Here is a 24,459-nt window from a genome sequence, read left to right as displayed (position 1 = left end):
GGCACTCTGCCAATTTCTGTGGTAAGCAAATATTCTTCCTGACCTCAGTAGTTGAGTAGGTCTATTAGTGGCTCACATTTCACTGAGAGTATGAATATACTTTCCTGCATCTTCTATTGACTACATTTAGTTACTTCCAGATTTTATTTTGTTCTTCCTTTCCTGAATGCCAGAAGAGAAAATGGAATTTGAAAAAAGAAGTTCAGTTTCTTCAAGCGTTTGGCATCCTCAGCTAGAAAATGAGCATTCTATCTGTGTCTAAATGTTTGTGTTACACTCTTACATTGAGCTTGTCTTAAGTGAAGATTTCTAAACAAATCATTTCAATGGCTTATTTTTTTTTTCAGAAGTGTTTATAGGACAAAGCATATTTAGAAAAATCCTGGTTTTCCTGGATACAAAACGAAAGTATATCTTGTTATCTGGTTCAAAATAATTTTACCTGACTTCTTTGAGAGTCAACCAAAAAAAAAAAAAAAAAAAGGGTGAAAATTAAGTTTCCAGGAAAGGTTTTACAAACCATTTAAATCTTACCACTACGTCATCTGTAATAAGTCATGCTGACACATTTTATCTCCATATGACATGATGAAAGTATCACTTTACCTCTGTAGTCTTCCTCCCTATCACTTTACCTGTGTAGTCTTCCTCCCTGAAAAACATAACTCCAGTCTAATCGTGAAATAAGTATCAGACAAATCTCACTTGAGGGCATTCTATAAAATGCCTAACTAGTATTCCTCAAAATTGTCAAGGTCATCAAAAAGAAGGCGAGTCTGAGAAACAGTCACAGGTCAGAGGACACTGAGGACATGGAACAATGAAATGATGGTATTTTGAACAGAAAAAGAATATTGAGTTAGAATAAAAACTAAGGAAATCTGTATCTGGACTTTATAATAATATAACAAGACTGGTTCATTAATTATAACAAATGTACCACCCTAACATGAAGTCTTAATAATAGAGGAAATGGGGTTTAAATTTTATGGGAATTCTGTGTGTTATATTCTCAAATTTTATCTAAATCTGAAATATTTTTTGAGTGACTAACTATCAATGACATGTCATTGTCCAGAAGGGACGAAATTTTGCAGAAAACATTTTCTAAGTACTGTATTTTTGGCATGCTAGGAAGCAGGTTCCTACATTAGAAAATCTAAATATAATTTTCAAAATGAATGCTTGTATAACGAACTAGAATTATATTACTTAAGTGGAATTTTCTACTGTTCTATGAATTTGGGGAGATTCGGACTGGGTAAACCTGCAAAGTTAAAATTATTAGTTTTTTGAAGATTCATTTGTTCATTTGAGAAAGAGTGAGTGCAAGTGGGGGAAGGACAGAAGGAGAAAGAGAGGGTGAGAACTTCAGGCAGACTTCCCACTGAGTACAGAGCCCAATGCAGGGCTCGATTCCACAACCATATCATGACCTGAACTGAAATCAAGAGTCAGACACTTAACTATCTGAGCCACCCAGGCACCCCAACATTAAAATTATTATTAGGGAAGAATAAAGAAACCCTGCTGGGGTAAGAGGCTTGATATGGTTCAAGTGTCCCCCCTCTACCTGTTATTTGTAGTCAGTGGGAGTCATGGAGTATAGTAAAAGCATGAACTTAACTCAAAATAGGGATAGACATAAGATTCATGACCAAGCAAATATCCTAAAGAACATATAATGTTCCCTGAGTTTAAATATTATACGGACTAGAGTAACTTTCCTTCTCTCTACCATGGAAAGACTTTAAAACATGTTAAATCTCTATCACTAATATATCATTGATATCAAGTCTTTAATATTCCTACTTCCTCCACTTTCTCTTTTATTGCTCTTGCTTAAGAATCTCTTGGAACATCCTTTGTAACAATGAGCTCTCTCTCTTATTTTTTTTTAACTAAGCTAAGAAAACTACAGTGTTTCATTATTGTACAGTTTTTAGGTAATTTATTAACAGGTATTCAAGCCTTAAATCTTAGAAACTATCATCAACATTTTTATCTTCATATTAACATCATTATAGGCCTTTTTACAAGTAATAATTTTGAGTAATGAAAAATCTATAAAAATGTCTTAGGATTTTAAAATTTATTTGATAGCAATTTATGGAATATTGAAAAAATGATAGTCACAGGTATAATTATAGAACCATAAATAAAACAATACATCTTTCATTTTTCTTGATTATGAGTTATTATGGAATACTATTATGGGAGAAGAACATCTAATTCATATACCCCATATGTAAACACACAAGCAACATATTCTCCAATAGATTTATATAATTATTTTTTGTTACACTATGTGTTAGTGTTTATTTCATGATGGGTGTATAATATTTTAGTTACAACTGAGCCATGTAATATACATGATTGCTTTTTAATCTTTTTTATAATACTGATAATTACTACATTTTCATTGTTTTGTTCTCCATGTATCTTTTGCTAATTGGACCCTGAAGTGTCATCAATAACATGTATGCTCCCAATTTGTGAAAATATAAATCACCTGGCTTCCTTGGCATTACTAGGTAGTTGGATGTGACGCTGTCTAAGTCATGACCCTGGGAAGTCTCTTTCTGTATGGAGTTCCCTATTATATAGAATTTATGCCTTACAGGGTGCCTGGGTGGCTGAGTCAGTTAAGGATCCTCCTCTTGATTTTGCCTCATGTCATGATCTCAGGGGTCTGGGACTGAGCTCACGTTGGCCTCTGTGATCAGTGCAGAGTCTGTGAGTCTCCCTCTTCTCTGCACTTTCTTCCACTCATTCTCTCTCTCTCTCTTAAATCAAAAACTTTTAAAGTCTTTTAAAAAAAGAATTTACATCTTCCTTCTTTATTTGGATTAATATTTTAGTGGAACACTTTCTTCAGTAAATTCCTGAAAAGAGGCATATTGATTTTTGGCTATATTTGTTGTTTAAATTTACAGTTCATAAGTGATTTATTGAATGTCAAATTTAGGAGGAAAGCTATTTGCCACTCAAAATTTTGAAGACATTTGTCTGTCTGCTGGGTACTAGCAATGTTAAGAAGAAACTTGATATTGTGTTAATTTCTATCCTTTATATGTAGCATGTTTCTTTCTTTTTGGAAGCTTTTGGCATCTTTCCTTTGTCCCTTGTATTCTTCAGTTTTGTAATATTTGCCTTCGTGTACACATTTTTAAATGAAATATTTGGCTCTTGGGAGTCTTTTTCAATCTGGAAACACTCATCATTCATTTCTAATATGTGTTTATAAATTTCTCTGCTCTCCTTTTCTGAAATCATGGTTGCATGATGGACTTCATGAATCGATCATCAACAATCTTTTTTTCCTATCTTATGTGTGTGTCTGTGTGTGTGTTTTGATTTCTGATCTTCGTATTTTCAATTTGTTTCACTTTGTATGCCATATGTTCCTTCTTTTGTGGGTGAAATATTAATTGTCCTTCCTCTCCTAAAGATCCTGTTTCTTTCAGATTCTGTTAAGTGGTCTCAATCTTTCCTGACGTAGACTCTTCTCAAATGCGTGGTGACCTATTGTTCATGGTATCCACCAAATGATTCAAAATCCCTCTGTGTTTGTGTGTGTGTGTGTGTGTGTGTGTGTGTGTTCCTTTGGAGTGGTGGCTAACAGGCTTTACCTCTTTACCATAGGACTGTGGGTAGAATTATTTCCTTGGTTGACTCTAAACTTCTAAATATCTTTGTCTTATCTTTTTTGCTCAGGTCACTCGGACAAAAACATTCTATTTTTCTATGTCTGGAATATGACTGGTTGTCACTGTCGTGGAACCCAGTGAGGGCAAGGGGCACATGTCTCAGTCATATATACATACTTCTATGTACATGTATGCGTATATGTATATGTATATGTATACACATACATTGTACATATATGCATGTATAGGTGCTCCCCTCCCCAACCAAAAGTATACCTTCAGGCTTCTGTCATATGTAGGAAGACTATGAGGCCTTGAGATCTGTTATTACAACAGAATTTTAGCCTCTTCTGTTTCTAACCCCACATCAATATCACTTCAGAAACCTCTAATATTATTTATTCTTTAGCTGTAACTATTTCTACCTCTTCCAAAAGCCATTTTGTTTGCAGCACTTTGGGTCTGCCATTTGCAGTTACCATATATCCATCTGGCTTTCTGATTTGAAAATTTTGTTTCTGTCACACTCTCTCCCCCTTACTTGGTCTCTGAAATTTGAAACTTAACAATCCTCTCTACATTCACTTTACCAACATTCGCAAGAACAGGTATAATTAATCGGCTTAGTCTTAACTGCTAATCAGAAGTGCTATGTTATTGCTCAAAAAATACGTGTAGATAACATGATGGAACAACATTCCAAACTGACTTATTTATTATTCTTTATTCACTGAGACATCCTTTTCTTATTTACCTCTCATTCGCTCTTCATATATTTTTGCAGTAAAAAATTACGCATATTTATATACTCTACATGCATTCTTGTTACTATTGGAAAGTTTTGCAAATGTGTTTTCTTGCTTGGAATAATTCTTTTGAATACTATTCATAAATTACATGTATGGGCTTTTAGTATTTTAAGCAAACTCACCATATATCAGTACTGAAAATTTTCCATATTTCTACTAATTTTTATTATATAATAAAGGAAAATATGTGTAAGTTTTTCTGAACAGCCTCGCCATTTGAGGAGCATTTATCATGAAAATTATTCTGCCATTGTATCATTTGTTTCCTAAACAATCACAGAGCAACATATGTAATTATACCATTGAATTTTTAAGTGTTCATAAACATTGTCCCAAAGTATTACTAATTAAAGCTTATTTAGCATAATTCAGTGAGATTTGTGGATATGGCTTATTTCCATGTCCAACATTTTACAAGAAAATTGCAACTATAAAGTCCTTTGTGTTGTGCAGCACTCATACAGAAAACTTTCCCATACAAGGTGTTTAATTCAAGTAGAAAATTGTATATTCTCAGATATAACAATTGACTCGATTAAAAATGGGTTTTATTTTGTTTGCGTTTTTTGTTTAAATATTTTATTGTGCCCCTGCTTATTAACTAAAATCATTGAAGTAAAGGGGGGAAAGACTAGTTCTATCTGGGTATGGATAAATTTTCTGTATAATAATCTGTAATTTCAAATTCTTAGTTTCATTTTATTTTTCTGCAGTCCCTGATCTTTCCTGTGAATTCTTTGTGCCGAAACACTACCTGAGCTTTACTTCCAGCTCAAAAGCTACTACTTATACCTGGACTATGACCTATCGATGTATATCTAAAGGGTCTCAATGCATAAAGTACAGGCAGGGCTAGGTAGGGGGAGATAGATAGAGGACTACTTGATCAGGCTCGCAGAAATCCCAGAAATGCTGAGGCATAATGAAAACAGAGATAAATAAGGGAACAAACCAAACCACCCTGAGCTGGGTATCAGAAGTGGGATCTTTTTATGAGAGTCACATTGTGACTGACAAGGAATAACGAGACCCCCCAAAAAAAGTAAGCCATTAAAGATGTTATCACTAGTTCTTATTCAGATCAAGATGTCCTAAGAATGTTAGGGCCATTTAGAACTAACTCCCTGGTTAGTTCTAAATAAAAGACTGTCAGTGGATGCCCATGTTGGCAACCCTGTGAGGACATCTCTCACTCCTGAGAGCTTTTTCTGTATCCTTGCTTAATAAAACTCTGTCGCTTTACTCACTCTCCTTTATCCACAAGATTCATTCATTCTTTGACTGTGAAACAAGAACCTCACTCTCCTTCATCAATACTCACTTCATTGTGTTATGATTTTATAAACTAACACATAAAGTTTTCATGTGAAACAGTGACTGTCATATGGTATTTAAAATATCCATTAATATTTCAATAATTTATTATTGTCTTGTCATTGATATTTTGGTAGAAGAACAATCTAAAATTAAAACTGTATGTTGTAGACCAGTGTTTTGTAGTAGAGATTTCTTTGATGATTGTAATGTTGATGTTCTGGGTTGTCCTACGCAGTAGTCCATTAGCTGGTAGTGATTAACTGCCAGTAACTGACTTTTTAATTACATGCACCATCAATTAATTCACATTTAAATAATATTTGCCTACTGACCACTGTATTGAACAACACAGCTTTAGAGTCACATATACATTGTTCACATTCTTTTGTATTGTGATTTATTTTTAATACACATTTTAAAATATGCATAGTAAATAAAGTAACCTTTTGAGTAAAATAGAGTAATGAAGCAGGACTGGGATGATTGCCAACATGTATATTGTTGCGGGCGTGAATAGAGACAAAAGAAGTTTCCAAAGGAATTTTCCTATGTTGAAGTGGACTCATAGGATCCTGGGGATCAGGCTAAGATTGCCTTTTGCCCTTAGCAAAGTGACAACATCCAGGCAGTTGAGTCCCGAGGGGAATGTCACTCTACCTGTTTCTAGGACTTGTCAGTGGGCTGTAAGTAGTAAGGAAATGTAATAATTCTGCTTCTGCCCTTCTTTCTGACATCACTGATACAAAGAATGAAGACATTTATTATTATTCAATTACTGATAATTACATTGATTATACAGTGAAAATAAATTAATTTCCTTAAATAAAACAAGTTGCAAATCTGGGATTTAAGCCCCAAATTCCTTGCTTCTGAGTCTTTTACTTTAAAGATGGTTATACCACCTCTTAGCTTAAGGTATCACATTATATTTGCAGAGTTGACAGAGAACAAATCGTGTGGCTTGTTTGTTTGTTTTTCCCATACGGTGCAGCAATTTAAAGTTCATGAGATAATAAGCCATGGGATTCAGATAAACCGTGAAGATTTTTGAATACTTGAATAATACAGTTGTCATTGAGATTGCATTCATTTATAAGTGACCTACTTCCAAAAGAGACTTAAGATGTAAAATTATTTTTTTAAATGTAGTCAAGATCAAAAACAGGTTCTGAAATAGGAGAGTTTGTCACAAATTGTGAGAATTGTGAGATTTCTTTACTTGCTACAGTTTCATAAACACTGGTAGAATGCACAAGCCTCCTGATTGAGGGACACAGGACCTTGTTACTCCACACAAGGAGAAGTTCTTGTTCACATCAATTGCCTTTGTCCCTAAATTTCCAGGGGGCTAATGAGTAGTGGTCCAGGATTTTGTTTTCCCAATAGTGAATTATGTCTTAGATGAGGAATCCTGAGCTTAGAAAACCCCAGTCTTGTATAGTGTCGGCTAGAAAACCTGTATAACCTTTGCTCTGAAGAAGTACATTCTTTTCCTTACTCTGTCAAGGGAAAAAAAAAAAAAAATCTGTCCTTCGACCAAGAGGGAGAAACCCTCTTTTTCTAGGCTCTTTGCTCTACAGATGGGATATTTAATAATTTCTCTTCTGCCTTTGTTTCCCATGAGAATATTTTAAAAGATAGCTTGGGGGAAAAAAAAATCCGTCATAAAATATGTGTTGACAGCATGGAGAATTGTCTCCTAACAAATTCAACATAAGAGTACAGAACAATCTGAGGGGTTTGAAGCGGCAGGGGGTGGGAGGTTGGGGGTGCCAGGTGGTGGGTATTAGAGAGGGCACGGATTGCATGGAGCACTGGGTGTGATGCAAAAACAAGGAATACCGTTATGCTGAAAATTAAAAAATAAATAAATAAAAATTAAAATAAAAAAAAAAGAGTACAGAATTTTCTTCTGAATTCCACATATTTATAAATCAGGATCACACTAATTTCTCTCTATATCTAATAAAGGGAAGGCCAGCCATTCTTCAGAAGGAAAAAAAAAATTTCCTGAACTTGAGCAATGAAAGTACTGTTATAAGGAGTATCGTGTAATGAAAAAATAGGCCAAGAACTTACTTATTTAACTTATATTAATAAAATGAAACAATACCCCACATGCATGTGTTTTCTGTATTTTTCCACCATAAATCCAAAGGCATCACAGCAATGGACAGTTCCCTAAAACAATGTTTAGTGAGTCAAAAATGAATGTGAGATTTATTGTTGATTAATAAGTGATTTTACTGAGCCATATAACATTTTTATATCTTTAGAAAAATATTTCTCCATAGCTTAATACATGTAAAGCAGTACATTTACACAACTTACAATGTTCTTCCAAGTAATTAAAACCCATCATTGCTTAGTGTTATGCCTTAAATTTGAATTCTGTTTTACAATCTTCATTTACTTTGTTATGAAGTGATTGTTGTGCTTTGATTTATCCCATCTTTTAAATAATTATAACCAGAATGATTTGGATTGTACCCAAATCTTGTCTTGACAGAGTATCTTTATTATCTTCATGAGAAATTTCATAGAGTTTTATTACCATTTTGGCGGGAAAAGGAATATTGTCAGTAAAAAAAAATAAAGTTCAAAAATTCCTCTAAGATGTTTTGTCTTGTAAATTAAAGATGATTTGTCTTGTAAATTAAAATTCTTGCTTCCTGTTGTTGGGGAGGATGATCTTCCTTTGCCCTGTGGACCTTCTAGCTGGACTTCTAACCAAATTGACCTGAGACAGATTAACAGGAGTAAATAAAATTTAATGGGTATAGGTATGGGGAATCCACACAGATTTGAAATTCCAATGACAATGAGGCAACTCGAAACTTACAGGAGCTAAACAGAGGGTTAAGGACCTGAGGATACAAAGGGGAGAAAACTCTTTTAGCAAGAAAATGGGATATTTGGGGAAAACAATTTTGCTCTATTATGCAGGTTAAGTTCCTTAAGTAAAGGGTGATCTCTGTTAATACTTTTCTTCCTGTTGCAGGCTCTTTTCCAATGTAAATTTAGACACTTGAGTGGGAGGCAGAGAGCCTTTCCTGCATCTGCTGGGTTTTTTTTTTTTTTTTATTACTTTTAACTCCAAATGATCTTTATGCTAAAGTGGCACATTTTGGGCGGCCAACAAATAGCCCTTACACTGATATACATAAGTTATCCATTTATGCCAACTAATAAAATATTCTGACAAAATACAGCAGCAACTATCACATTAACACACAAAATTAAAACTCTCTATGTAACACATTAAGATGCCTGAAATTAGAATTTCCAATTTCTCAGATGGTATTATAATTTCTTGTTTTCTTTTTGTATATCCAAACCATCTCTACATGATAAGGATTTGGAATTAATTCAACCAAATAAAGAGAGGAAATTCATATTTAAGACCCTTTTTAGTTATCATTCATCATTGTCTTACAGTACATTTAACAAGACTTTATTTCTTTCTAATTCCATTTAATTAACAATATATACAAGTACAACACTTCAAAATCCAGAAGTACAGGAAAACAGAGTTCTGTACCCAAAATAGATTCAAGATTTCCATTCTGAAATTCATCTAGTTGACTTTTAGAACATATCTCTGGGCTCAGAGCCTTTTCTAGCAAGAATCACAATTACTTTATAATCCAACAGCCATCAGGGATTTTGTTAGTAGACATATTAAACTACACACAGAAGTCTCAATTCAGTACCCTAGGGCAGAGGTGCAATAATTTTTGTTCATATCAGATAATATACATAAAACTAAGTACCTCATAGGCAAGTAGCTCTGAAAGAATTTTTTCATAAACAAAGAAACAAGCAATGCACTAGAAAATGTCTAAATCCTCAGACCATCTACTCTAGGGGGAACCAGCCACACAGCTCATTAGGTTCTGATGATAAAACTATGCTAAGACCAAGTTCAATAACCCAACTTTGTAATAATGTCCCTGAATATTAGACATTAAAAGATGCAGAGAGAGAATATATAAATAAACCTAAAGCATAGCTTATGTGATAAATGTTTTCACATATATCACCTCAGGCAGTCCTTGGAATCATTCGCTTCATGTATGTATTATAATACTTCCATTTTAGAGAAGAAATGGAGACACTAGTGGAGTGATTTAACCTCTACCACATGTTAGCTTCACAACTCGGAAAGGGTTAAATCTGTTAGTTTCTGTTTTCTAATCTGTAGTTGGAAATGGTAATGTAATTAAACCCATAAAATTTTCTGGGAGGTTTTAATTGTTTTAAAAAAGTGTGTATGGTACTGAGGCACCTGGGTGGCCCAGTCGGGTTAAGTGTCTGCCTTCAGCTCAGGTCATGATCTTAGGGTCCTGGGATCCAGCCCTGCTTTTGGGTTCCCTGCTCAGCAAGGAGTCTGCTTGGGATTATCTCTCCCTCTGCCCCTCCCCCAGATGTGCTCTCTCACTTTCCCTCTCTCAAATAAAATCTTTAAAAAAAATGTATATGGTACTTATGAGATGACCTTTTTATAAAAAGTATTCACTAACTGTTACTATTTCTTTTTATTACAGTACTGCTCTTAATTATTGTTTTTTTTGCCATAATTGTTGTTATTCTGTGAAAGATTAAGCAATCATAATACAATTCAGCTACTTTTTTGGAAAAAGAAAAAAAAATAACCAAAAACAAAATTTATAATTTTTTGAAGTTAGGGTGCTTCTTACCAACATTGGTGGTCACATGTTTCACAAGTTTCTCCCTCCTCCCTGGTATTTGTAGGTATTTGTCTCTCTCTTTCTCTTTCCTTTTTTGGGGGAGGGGGGTTCTGAAAAATTGAGAGGAATACAGATTTTCCATATACCCCTTGCTCCCACACATGCATAGTCTCCCACATAATCAACAGTCACCATCAGTGTGGCGCATTTCTTACAACTAATGAACCTACATGACACCTTATTATCACCCAGGATTGATAGTTTACATTAGGGATCACCACTGGTGTGCACACTCTATGGATTAGGACAAATGTATAATGATATGTGTCCATTGTTATAATATCACACAAAATAGTTTCACTGCTCTAAAAATCTTCTGTATTCTGCCTATTCATCCCTTACCCCTGCTCTCATAACCTCTGGCCGCCACTGATCTTTTTACTGCATCCATAGTTTTGCCTTTTCTAATATGTCCTATAGTTGGAATCATAGGGAATGTAGCCTTTTTGTACTGGCTTTTTTCACTTTATAATAAGCATTTCAGTTTTCTTCCATGTTTTTTGTTTTGTTTTGTTTTGATTTTTGTTGCTATTTTGTTTTGTTTTGTTTTGTTTTTAATGGCTTGTAATCTTATTTCCTTTTAGCACTGAATAAGATTCCATTGTCTAAAAGTACCACATTTATTTATCCATTTTATTCATTCACTTACTGAAGGAAATCTTGGTTGCTTCCACATTTTGGCAGTTGTGAATAAAACTGATTACACACACACACACACACACACATACATATACACACACACAGAGATATATATAGATATATATAGATATATATATTCAGCTATGTCTTTTCCAAGTATTTTCTCTCCATCTGTGGCTTGTTTTCTTGTTCTCTTGTCTATGTCTTTTGCAGAGAAGAAATGGTTAATTCTAATGAAGTTTAGCTTATCAATTCTTTTTTCATGGCTTGTACTTTAGTGTTATATCCACAGGATCAACACCTAACTCATGGCCATAGTGAATAGGGAAAGGATGGGACTTTAGGTAGGAAAAGAATAAGGGCACAACTAGGCTTTGAGTGTATTTCAAGTATGAAGATGCTGAAATAGAAGAAAGAGATCTAGAAAATTTAGACCACTCTATCACAGTTACTAGGGTTAAAATGTTTTTCTAATAATTACACTGTAACCACAGAAAATAAAAATAACCACAAAAACTAGTCAGGCCATAAAAGAAATTTCAGTGTAAAGATTAACCAGACCTACCAATACATTATCTATGGTTCATAGATGTCACAGAAACTCTCATACAGTGTGTAAGTATCATGCCTAGTTCCAGGCCACTGAGCTAACCACCAGCAAGTTTCCAGTAAAGTCCTAATAAAAAGCCACAGATGAAAACCCCTCAGTGGCAACACAGTTGCCACTCTCACTCCTGAGAGCTGTTTCTGTATCCTTGCTGAATAAAACTATCACTTTGCTCACTCTCCTTTGTCCACAAGATCCATTCTTCGACTCTGTGAGACAAGAACCTCACTCTCCTGCTTTAATAGTTATCTGGAGTTTTCCTTATTATTATCTTTGAGGATTTATATAGATTACATCTATATAACAACATTACATCCATTTTGAGTTAATTTTTATAAAGGGAATAAGATGTCTGTGTCTAGTTTTTTGTTTGTTTTTGCTTGTAGATGTCCAATTTTTTCATTACTATTTGTGGAAAATACTTTTTAATTCATTCTATTGCCTTTGCTCCTTTGTCTAAAATCACTTGACTGTATTTATATGGGTTCATATCTGTCCTCTCTATTATGTTCTATTGATATATTTATCTTTTCTTATCCCAATACCACACAGAAGCTTTGTAGTAAAATTTGACATCAGGTACTATCAAAGTCCTCCAACTTTGTTATTTTCTGTTAATATTGTGTTGGCTATTCTATGTTTTTTGCCCCTCTCTATATTCTTTAGAATTAGTTTGTTAATATCCACCACATAACTTGCTAGGATTTTGATTGGGATTGTGTTGAACCTATACATCAAGCTGTGAAGAACTAACATTTGGATAATAGTGAGTCTTTCTATTCATGAACATGGAATATCTCTCTATTTGTTTAGTTCTTTGATTTCGTTAGTTAGCATTTTCCTTAAATAGATCTTATACATATTTTGTAGATTTATACATAAGTATTTAATTTTTGTGGGTGCCAAGGTAAATAATATTGTGTTTTTATTTCCAAGTTCCATTTGTTCAAAACTGGTATATTCAGAAACATTAATTTTATATATGAACCTTGTATCTTACAACTTTGTTATATCATTTATTTCTCCATTGTTTGTGTCTATTCTTAGGATTTTTTGCGGATGATCATGTCATCTATGAATAAAGATATTTTTTATTTATTTATTTATTTTTTTATTAACATATAATGTATTATTAGCCCCAGGGGTACAGGTCTGTGAATCGCCAGGTTTACACACTTCACAGCACTCACCATAGCACATACCCTCTCCAATGTCCATAACCCAATCATGCTCTCCCTACCTCCATCCTCCCATCAACCCTCAGTTTGTTTTGTGAGATTAAGAGTCTCTTATGGTTTTTCTCCCTCCCGATCCATCTTCTTTCATTCATTCTTTTCCTACCCCCCAAAACCCCCATGTTGCTTCTCGACTTCCTCATATCAGGGAGATCATATGATAGTTGTCTTTCTCCAGTTGACTTATTTTGCTAAGCATAATACCCTCTAGTTCCATCCACATTGTCGCAAATGGCAAGATTTCATTTCTTTTGATGGCTTCATAGTATTCCATTGTGTATATATACCACCTCTTCTTTATCCATTCGTCTGTTGATGGACATCTAGGTTCTTTCCATAGTTTGGCTGTTATGGACATTGCTGCTATAAACATTTGGGTGCACTTGCCCCTTCAGATCACTATGTTTATATCTTTAGGGTAAATACCCAATGGTGCATTTGCTGGGTTGTAGGGTAGCTCTACTTTCAATTTTTTGAGGAACCTCCATGCTATTTTCCAGAGTGGTTACACCAGCTTGCATTCCCACCAACAGGGTAGGAGGGTTCCCCTTTCTCCACATCCTTGCCAGCATCTGTCGTTTCCTGACTTGTTAATTTTAGCCATTCTGACTGGTGTGAGGTGATATCTCATTGTGGTTTTGATTTGTATTTCCCTCATGCCGAGTGATGAGGAGCACTTTTTCATGTGTCCGTTGGCCATCTGGATGTCTTCTTTGCAGAAATGTCTGTTCATGTCCTCTGCCCATTTCTTGATTGGATTATTTGTTCTTTGGATGTTGAGTTTGATAAGTTCTTTATAGATTTTAGATACTAGCCCTTTATCCGATATGTCATTTGCAAATATCTTCTCCCATTCTGTCAGTTGTCTTTTGATTTTGTTAACTGTTTCTTTTGCTGTGCAAAAGCTTTTGATCTTGGTGAAGTCCCAATAGTTCATTTTTGCCCTTGCTTCCCTTGCCTTTGGCAATGTTCCTAGGAAGAAGTTGCTGCAGCTGAGGTCAAAGAGGTTGCTGCCTGTGTTCTCTTCAAGGATTTTGATGGATTCCTTTCTCACATTGAGATCCTTCATCCATTTGGAGTCTATTTTCGTGTGTGGTGTAAGGAAATGGTCCAGTTTCGTTTTTCTGCATGTGGCTGTCCAGTTTTCCCAACACCATTTGTTGAAGAGACTGTCTTTACTCCATTGGACATTCTTTCCTGCTTTGTCGAAGATTAGTTGACCACAGAGTTGAGGGTCTATTTCTGGGCTCTCTATTCTGTTCCATTGATCTATGTGTCTGTTTTTGTGCCAGTACCATACTGTCTTGATGATGACAGCTTTGTAATAGAGCTTGAAGTCTGGAATTGTGATGCCACCAACTTTGGCTTTCTTTTTCAATATTCCTCTGGCTTGAATAAAGATATTTTTGAGTCTTCCTTTCCAATCCTTATATACACATTTTTAAAAAATGTCTCTGTCTTGTCTTAATGCATTAGCTAGGATTTCCAGTATGATGTTGGTAAAGGGTGGTGAGAGGGGACATTCTTACCCTGTTCTTGATCTTAGTAGAAAAACTTGGAGTTTCTTACCCTTAAGTATGATGCTAGTTGTGTGATTTTTTGTAGATATTCTTTATTCAATTGAAGAAGTTCTCCTTTATTCCTAGTTTACTGAGAGTTTCATGATGACTGAAGTAGTGAATTTTCCTAAATGCTTTTTCTGCATTTATTGAAGTAGTCTATAAATTCTTTTCTCCTTTTTTAACCTGTTGACATGATGAATTTCATTAACTGATATTTAAGTGTTGAACCAAGTTTGCATACCTGGGATAAATCCCACTTGGTGATGGTGTACAATTCTTTTAAATTAATACATAATGTGTTTTTCATGATACCAGAAAATTATAAATTTTAAAACATATCATGAATGAATAAAAAAATGGTTTGGTTAGTGGTGGCTCCTGGTTTTTATCCATAACTTTGCTAACTTTTTCTCAATTTTTTTTCAAAGATTTGTTTGTTTGTTTGTTTGTTTTTAACAAAGAGAGAACACAAGTAGGGGGAACAGCAGAGAGAGAGAGGGAGAAACAGGCTTTCTGCTGAGCAGGGAGCCCTATGTGGGGCTTGATCCCAGGACCATCGGATCATGACCTGAGCCCAAGGCAGATGTCCAAGCAACTGAGCCACCCAGACACTCCTCTTTTTCTCTATTTTTGAGTAACCACAACTTTGAAACCAAACAAATTAACACTTGTAAAGAAACTGCACTTAAATGAGAAACTGAGAGTGCTCCTTTCAATGAAGATACATATTAAGCTACATGGACACTGTCATTTTCAACTTCTAAGATCATTTGCTATTACTTTTTTAAAACGCCAGAATATTCATAAAGCAAAAAAAGTAAAACATTATATAAATAAAATACAATAAGTTCAATATGGATTATGAATATTAAAAAATTCACTAAATTAACTCCTCCCTTTTCAAAAAAGAACACCAAATCAGAGGAAACTGTCAGCACAATTCTCCATTAATTATTCTTTCAATAAATTACAGATCTGAAAAAAAATAGTATAAATCAGAAATTCAAAAACTGGTGTAAAAACAATACCAACAATAGGAACGTGTAAAATAAACTCAAACTCAACAAACTCAAACTTAGAATCAAACTCAGAAAACACTTTAAAGAAAAAAATAAAATAATCTTAACAACTCATAAAATTGCAACAAGCCCGTAGAAGTGAAAATACAGACACATATATACTAGGAAGAAAGGACAGATAAAGTAAAATAACCAAATAAACCAAAAACCTTAAAGTTACAAAGTGAAATAGAGTGAAAAAATATTTTGAACTTACAAAAACAGACTATTATTAAGTCATACTTATTGAGCAGCATATAACTAACTCTCTCTTAAAATAAAACAAAACACACTTAGGAATTTCAGGAAAGTTCCATTGTTATCCAGTAGTATTGTTGTGCCTGAGTTTTCACGTCTGAGAGACCACCAAGGAGCCAAGCACCGATGCAATCACACGAGGGTTTATTTGACAAGCTTAAGCTTGGGCCCAAGTATACCTGACACAGCGGAGTAGGGACTTGACCCTGTGCCAGAATACAGTCAGAGTTTTTAAAGGCAGAGTAGGGGTGGACTCTGCGGTGGGTGAGGACAAAGGGGGTTATGGATGATGTAAGTCTCTAAGGAATTTTGGAAGTGAGGTCTCCAGGACCTTGAGGGGCTAGCTGTTGTCTGGGGAAAAGGTTATTCATTACCAATAATAAAAATATTCTTGTGAGACCCTTTAGATGTATATCAGTGGGTCATATGCTTGGGAATGATCGCTGACACTATCTTGGAGGTTTAGAGATAAAGTTTCACATTTCTCCTATCAAGTGTCCTTGTTAGTGAGATTTAGGTTTAGAAGAAATTTAACTTTAATTACATTTCCTTCTGCCTCAGCCTCCTTCAGTTTTATGGTGGGGAGGGCGACATTAGGGCTTAAGGAACTGAGTTATTTGCCTCTGGAAATTGTGCTATTGTTAAGATAGCTTCTTTGTTGTAAATCTCTAGTACATTCGTAAACCAAGGGAGACTCCTGTCTTGCAGGATTGTGATCTCTGCAAGTTAACTATTTGTTTTTCTTTTAGGGCAGCCAGGGATGGCTGAGGAATGTCATACATTCCTCAGGGAGTGCAAGGTGCCAGCCTCCGCTTTGCCAAGATGGCTGTACTTTTGTCAGGGCTAGACACGAAGTGGGTTACAGCCTTGTTTTTCTTGGCCTCCACAGTATGAACACAGTTAGCAATCTTCTGATATTTTCTTACCCAAAATGTTTTTTGAAATGATGTTTCTAAAAAGGTATAATTTTCCCTTTTTGAATTTATTTTCTTTGTAATGATGTTTCCTTATGTGACGTTTTGAATACATTTTCTATGTAGTAGAAACCATTATTCCAAATGTGTTATATTTTAAACTACCATGTTACATATTTTAATGAGGCATCTGTTTGAATATAATTCAATTGACTAGAGTAGGTTTAGCAATGTTTCTTAAAATAGTAGAAAAATGCTACTACTAACATAATAAATATATCTCATATACCAGTGGTGACAAAAATACAATAATGGGACCATTAATAGTAAATACTTATTATAATTGTTTAGGAACATTTTTTTTAAAGATTTTATTTATTTATTTGACAGACAGAGATCACAAGTAGGCAGAGAGGCAGGCAGAGAGAGAGGAGGGAGCAGGCTCCCTGCCGAGCAGAGAGCCCAATGTGGGGCTCGATCCCAGGACCCTGGGATCATGACCTGAGCCGAAGGCAGAGGCTTTAACCTGCTGAGCCATCCAGGTGCCCCTGTTTAGGAATATTTTACTTATATAGAATCATACAACAAAGTGTATCCTAGGAAAAAAATATAGTTCTTTAAGTATATTTTCTATTAGATGCAAATCCTAGAAATTCTTGTTAATATTTCACTTCCCTGTTGAACAGACGAGAGCTGAACTGCAGTGGTTAAGTATCTATGTCCAGTGCATAGTCTTCTTTTTAATTACATGTGGAAATTAATTTAGGTGTTTGTAAGTGATTGTTAACCTACCTTGAAAAGTGTCAATTTTAATAAAAGCTCTGAAAAATATCGAAAGGGAAATTAAAAAAAAAATTATAGGGGTGCCTGGGTGGCTCAGTCATTAAGCATCTGCCTTCAGCTCAGGTTATGAACCTAGGGTCCTGGTATCCAGCCCCATATCAGGCTCCATGCTCAGCAGGAATCCTGCTTGTCCCTCTCCCACTCCCCCTGCTTGTGTTCCCTCTCTGGTTCTGTCTCTCTCTGTCAAATAAATAAATAAAATGTTAAAAAAAAAAAAAGAATTATGTCTTATACTTTCTCTCCCTTGAGTCTTTCTCATTATTACTATAAATTCCAGCAAAAAAACACAAACGTATTTCATCATGGTATCAGGGCCAATCCTTGTAATGAGTATGGAAGAGCTAAACCATATAATTATCTGTTCAAAAATATAATTATAGCAGTTTAAGAATTTTCTTTTCTTCTTTTACAAATCAATATTTAGTAATATTCATTGTCATTTGAAAACAAATACAATTTTAACACAATAGTTTGACCACAGGAGAAACTGCTCAGTATTAAAACTATGAAATCAATGTATGTTTCTTTAAAAAAAAAAAAAGAAAAAGAAAGGTATTTTATGCTTTTCTAAAAATTTTCACCTAAGTATTATAAATATAAAAATTCTGTTTCAGGGGCGCCTGGGTGGCTCAATGGGTTAAGCCGCTGCCTTCGGCTCGGGTCGTGGTCTCAGGGTCCTGGGATCGAGCCCCGCATCGGGTTCTCTGCTCAGCAGGGAGCCTGCTTCCTCCTCTCTCTCTCTGCCTGCCTCTCTGCCTGCTTGTGGTCTCTCTCTGTCAAATAAATTAAAAAAAAAAAAATTCTGTTTCAGATATTTTGAAAGACTGATCTCATCCATACACATTTGTCCACAGAACTAATCCTAAAGTACTTGCCAGTTGAGAGTTATTTAGACATTTTAATATTGATATGTTTAAATTATTGTATGCAATATGTTTAAATGAGTAATCTATTTAGAAAAAGAAATTGGTGCTGTTTAGACGGCATATTTTCTCATAAGTAGTGGAAAATGCAGTAATTATTAACACTTAACTCTTCAATATAGCATTGGTATCAGAATACTTCCTTTTGTTCCTTTATTTTGATACATTCTCTTCCATTAAATCCTCCATTCCTGCACTTTCTTTAATGTCTTCAGGCAGAATTCCTTAAAAGTAATCCACAAAGGGATGTCAGTTTGCCTCAGCAAAGAAATATCTTTAAAAATGGTTAAAAACAGGAACTCCTTATAAGTAACTAGCCAGACTCATGTTAGGTTTTCCCATTAATTATTAATCTAAGTTTTATTATTTCTATTTCACAGGTAAGGAAATTGAGACTTAGAGATTTTTATTTAACATGCCTTATGAGTAACATACTTGACATTCAAAATCTGCGTGAATCTTCAGAAATGATTCTTAATCACTTTACTAAAATGACTTCTCAAAAGCCACTATATCGGAGCAAGCTAAATATTTGATGTTAACAATTGTGTTTCCTATCATTTTATGCTGAAAGACCTTCGTTTGTCTTAGATTCTATCTTTAAGGCCAGTGGTGGTCTCTTAAGTGAACTCTTGTTTGTGATGCTCCAACATCTTTGACTGCCTTCATTTACCTAGCAGTGAGAAATTTAATAAATATATGAAGTTTCTAAGATATAGATTTATCAGGTCTATATTAAAATTGCAACTTTATAGGGGCATCTGCTTGGCTCAATCAGCTCAGGTCATGATCTCAGGGTACTAGTATGGAGCCTTGCTCAGCAGGGAGTCTACTTCTCCTTCTCCCTCTGCGCCTCCCTCCAGTTCATGCTCTCTCTCAAATAAATAAATAAATAAATAAATAAAATCTTGAAGATTGAGCCTTCACAGAAAGAATGATTGACTGAATGAAAGCCATGCTGCTTGCCTTGTAGAGCTGTCTTTTGATTTCAGTGCTGTAATTTAGGAGAGTGTCCATGATTGTTTTGCACTCAGTGGACATTTTTAAGACTCCCAGTGGTTTCTTTTTGATTATGTAAATTAATATTCATGGAGGTAATTTCATTTAGGATGTATCATCATATGTTTCTGAAATGACTAGCTTCAAATCAGGGTAGACACTAGAGATCAGTTGTTCTCCAGAATGAGAAAAACAGGAATGACACACTCCAGAGCATTCATCTGTCAGTTCAGATATGCCACTCATTGCTGAAATGATGGAGATTTGCACCACCATACTGTGTGGGGAGTCAAATAATAATAAGGGCAAGAATAAAACAGCATTTAATCACTGGCTACCTCTTGTGGATCAGGCAGCATGCCAAGTGCTCTTTACATGCATTATCTTTAATCTGTTCAATAATCCTTTACTGTAGGGATTATTATCCCTAGTTTATAGAAGAATAACAGAGGCTTAGAGAGATTAAGTGATTTTTCTCAAGGACTGCTGATCTAGTAAATTGTATATGTGGAACCAGAGCCCCAGGACATTTGTCTCTGACATCCACAAATAAATGGATTGTTAAAAATGTATGACATTAACGAGTATCAGAGAAAGAGTTTTAGTCATAACATATTGCATCGTGTGGCATAAAACTATTTAATTATTCACCTACTAGTGAAAAACAGTACAGGGTTAGGTCAAGGTGCCTCGGCCTGATGAATTTCTTACACAATGAATGAAAGAATCTCTAGAATCATCTTTTGCACTTTTGCTTAGTGTGTGCTTTCCATTTACCTACTTAGCTAATCTCTTTCTTGGTGCTATCTTTTTCTTCTTTTTCCTGACATTCTGAATGGTCATATCCAGGCCAATATGTTATCTTACACATATGAGTCTCTCACTCAGGCTTAGTTTCTACAGTATCACTCCTGAATCAAATTTCAAAAAGTGGATAGCCACGCACAGAGGTATTGTGATGCTTACAATCTTTTTTTTGCACTTATTTTATTAACTGTTTCTTCCATACCTTCTATGAACTCTCTTGAAGAAAGATATTTCTCTCTGCCCATTGCCTTATATAAAGCCTGCTATGCAGTGAGTAAATAGTGCAAGCTTACTATACTAAAAGAAAAAAAGACATAAAAGAATTAATTCAATGATTCTGTGTAATATTAACCATCTATTTTCTTTTTTTTTTTTTAAGATTTTATTTATTTATTTGACAGACAAAGATCACAAGTAGGAGGGAAGCAGGCAGAGAGAGAGGAGGAAGCAGGCTCCCTGCCGAGCAGAGAGTCTGATGTGGGGATCAATCCCAGGACCCTGGGATCATGACCTGAGCCGAAGGCAGAGGCTTTAACTCACTGAGCCACTCAGGCATCCCATTAACTATCTATTTTCATAATGAGCTCTATTGGTGAAAGAACCATGCACTCAAAGACTGTGATCATCATCAACTTATAGTTTCCAAAGAGTATTGTGCAACTGGTGAGCGTGTGTTGTGTGTGTTTGGAGTCGGGGATAGGGAGTAGAATTGTTTCAAAGAAGCTTCCATGTACTAAGGCAATGAATGGCATAAAATCCTTTCTGAAAAGTACTAAGTTACAACAATAGAATTGAATATATGCAATTCATCTACATTGTTAGAATTGCATGCTTTTTAGAAGAAGCCACAAGTTTTCTGAAGATATTTAATGAAAAAAAAGGTACAATACAGGTGGAGCTTGTTCTTTCAGGATTCAGAGATTTCTGCAATTCACATAAAAACAAAATGGTTTCTTTTGATGTTAAGATATAAAACTTTAGAATGTGTATCTATTTATATTACATGTTTGATTAATTACTTTACCAATAATTTTAGTTCCAGATTTTAAAGGCAGATCAGACTTTGCTGGACTAATCTCCAAATTGACCATGTCCACACTGTCAATATCTAACAAAACAGACATAAGAACAGTGTTAATAGAAAATACATATATATATAGAAAAAATACATATGCATATTTATATTAATGATATTTGTGTGTGTGTGTGTGTGTGTGTGTATCATATATTAAAGTAGGCTTTCCTTCACATTATCCTTCAAGTTTTTGTTTTTTTTTTTAATATTTTGTTTATTTATTTGACAGACAGAGATCACAAGTAGGCAGAGAAGCGGGCAGAGAGAGAGGAGGAAGCAGGCTCCCTGCTGAGCAGAGAGCCGGATGCGGGGCTCAATCCCAGGACCCTGGGATCACGACCTCAGCTGAAAGCAGAGGCTTTAACCCACTGAGCCACCCAGGCGCCCCTATCCTTCAAGTTTTACTTTACATTAAAAATCTTTATTCCAGGGTGCCTGGGTGGCTCAGTGGGTTAAGCCGCTGCCTTCGGCTCAGGTCGTGATCTCAGGGTCCTGGGATGGAGTCCCACATCGGGCTCTCTGCTCAGCAGGGAACCTGCTTCCCTTCCTCTCTCTCTGCCTGCCTCTCTGCCTACTTGTGATCTCTCTCTGTCAAATAAATAAATAAAATCTTTAAAAAATAAATCTTTATTCCAGAATCATTTTCTATTATTTCAGGGAGCTCTGCTTTACATAAGTTTTGAGTGATAAAATATGTTTATAGTAATATGAGTCCAAAAAATAACCTTGATGCAAGATGACAAAAATTAAGCTATGTTTTCAGATTTTAGAATATAAATTTAACAAATATATTTTGTGCTCCAAATGTGAACTTGGTATTTTTCTGAGAATGTAATAGCAAAATTGCCAAATTGCTCTCCTCTTATGGAGATTATATTTTTGTGTGAAACAAAATATATAAAAAATAAACAAGGAAATGTTATGTTTTTTTATATGTTTAGTGTTATGGAGAAAAAAATGCAAAGAAGAGATCTAGGGAATTTTGGTGTGGCCATTAAAAAAAAAAAAACAACATGTCCAGAAAAGCTCACTTGAACCTCACAACAATAAACAATTAGATCATATAGAAATGCTTCTGTGATCAAATAAATATATAAAAAATACTTAATTTATATACTACTGCAATAGTCAGTAAGGAAAAAGAATATGTGTTTATGTATATTTATGTTTACATGCATATATATACATGGCACATTTATATTAAAAACATAAACTTATGAAAGATATACATGCCTATTGGGATAATTTTAGATAACTTTCTGAAGGACATAAAATCAATACAAAACACATGACATGAGGCACCCATGTGGATCAGTCAGTTAAGCATCTGAATCTTGGTTTGGTTGAAGTCATGATCTCAGGGTCATAAGATAGAGCCCTCCCATCAGGCTTTGTATGCAGTAGGAAGTCAGCTTGAGATTATCTCTTTTCTGCTCTCTCTGCCACGCCCCCCACTCGAGTGTGCTTGCTCTCTCTCTCTCTCTCTCTCAAATAAAAATAAATAATAAATAGGTAAATCTTTAAAAAACACATGACAATATATGCTGTATTTTCAATCTCAAAATCAAAATGCCATTATTTTTAATACTAGTATCTAATCATCAACATATTTTAAACCCAATACTGCAGGTATTTTCATAGAATTAGAAAATAATATTAATTATAAATACATAGAGTCATAAATAGGTAATCAATTTGAATATAGAAGGTGCAACATCCACACATATAATGATGTTAAGTCATTGTATCTATGGACACATAGGAAAAACATGTATGGGAAACTGGTAAGTGACTGAAAAAGCACTGTAAATTAGTGAGGAAAGTGATGATGCTCCACAAAATAGTGCTCAAGACAAAATGGTCCTTCATATGGCAAGAGCAAATAGATCATTACTTAAACTATTACTTAAACAGGAAAAAGAAACTCTAGATGGCCTAGAGATCTTTCCATGAGAAGTAAAGCTTTAAAATACTTTTAGAAATGTTGGAGAATAATATTTATATGAGGTTCAAGAAGATAAGAAAAGCATGAATAATACAAACAAAAGAAAATTTGACATCTTCTGTAGGGCAAAGGACTAATAGAGATAAAAGCAAACTCCAGACTAGGATGGGATTTTTTTCTAAGCATTTAGCAAACTTTGAGCCATTATCAAGACTGCATTAGGACCTCCAACAGATCAAAAAAGAAAAGGGAAAAAAAAAGATTTACAAAGGACAAAAAATCTATTCACAGAAGAGGAAATCTGAACTGTCAATAACCGTTAGTGAATATCTGTAATTTTTGAATGGAAAAATGCCAATGAAAGGATTCAAATAAAGGTTTTACATTTATGAAAATGGCATATACTGCTTATGAAAGCACATGGATGTTGGACATCATCCAAAGCACATAGAAATGTGGACATCAAGAATATACATCTAGTACAGAGGTAGGTATAGATATCTCCAGGAAAGGAGAGATGGGATGGCATCTGGTGTTCAAATAGGCAGTGATGATATTCCTGTGTGTTCAAAGTATCTGAAACATAATTGATAACTGTGTATCTAGCAGATATAGACTTTTTTAAAAAAGATTTTATTTATTTATTTGACTGACAGAGATTACAGGTAGGCAGAGAGGAAGGCAGAGAGAGAGGGGGAAGCAGGCTCCCCGCATCGAGTCTGATGTAGGGCTCGATCCCAGGACCCTGGGATCATGACACCGGCCAAAGGCAGAGGCTTTAACCCACTGAGCCACCCAGGCGCCCCCAGATATAGACTTTTATTTTATATATATTTGCACTAGAAATGACTTTTTTCTCTTAAATAGCATGAGTTAAAGGTATTTATGTATTATATACATTCTAAACATTAGAAATGAATTATAAGTAGAATAGAAAGATATAAAGCGGAAAATAAATGTCCCCCACTACCTGCCCACCTGTGATTTAGAGTCAAGTCCAATTTCCCAGATTATCAAATTTTACAATTTTTGTTTCTTATAGGCAATTATTTTCATAATTATAAATA

Source organism: Enhydra lutris, unplaced genomic scaffold, assembly GCF_002288905.1.
Source record: "Enhydra lutris kenyoni isolate GAN:26980312 unplaced genomic scaffold, ASM228890v2 scaffoldscaffold25, whole genome shotgun sequence".
Lineage (NCBI taxonomy): Eukaryota > Metazoa > Chordata > Mammalia > Carnivora > Mustelidae > Enhydra > Enhydra lutris.
The sequence above is the reverse complement of the archived record's forward strand: the minus strand, read 5'-3'. Positions refer to the sequence as shown.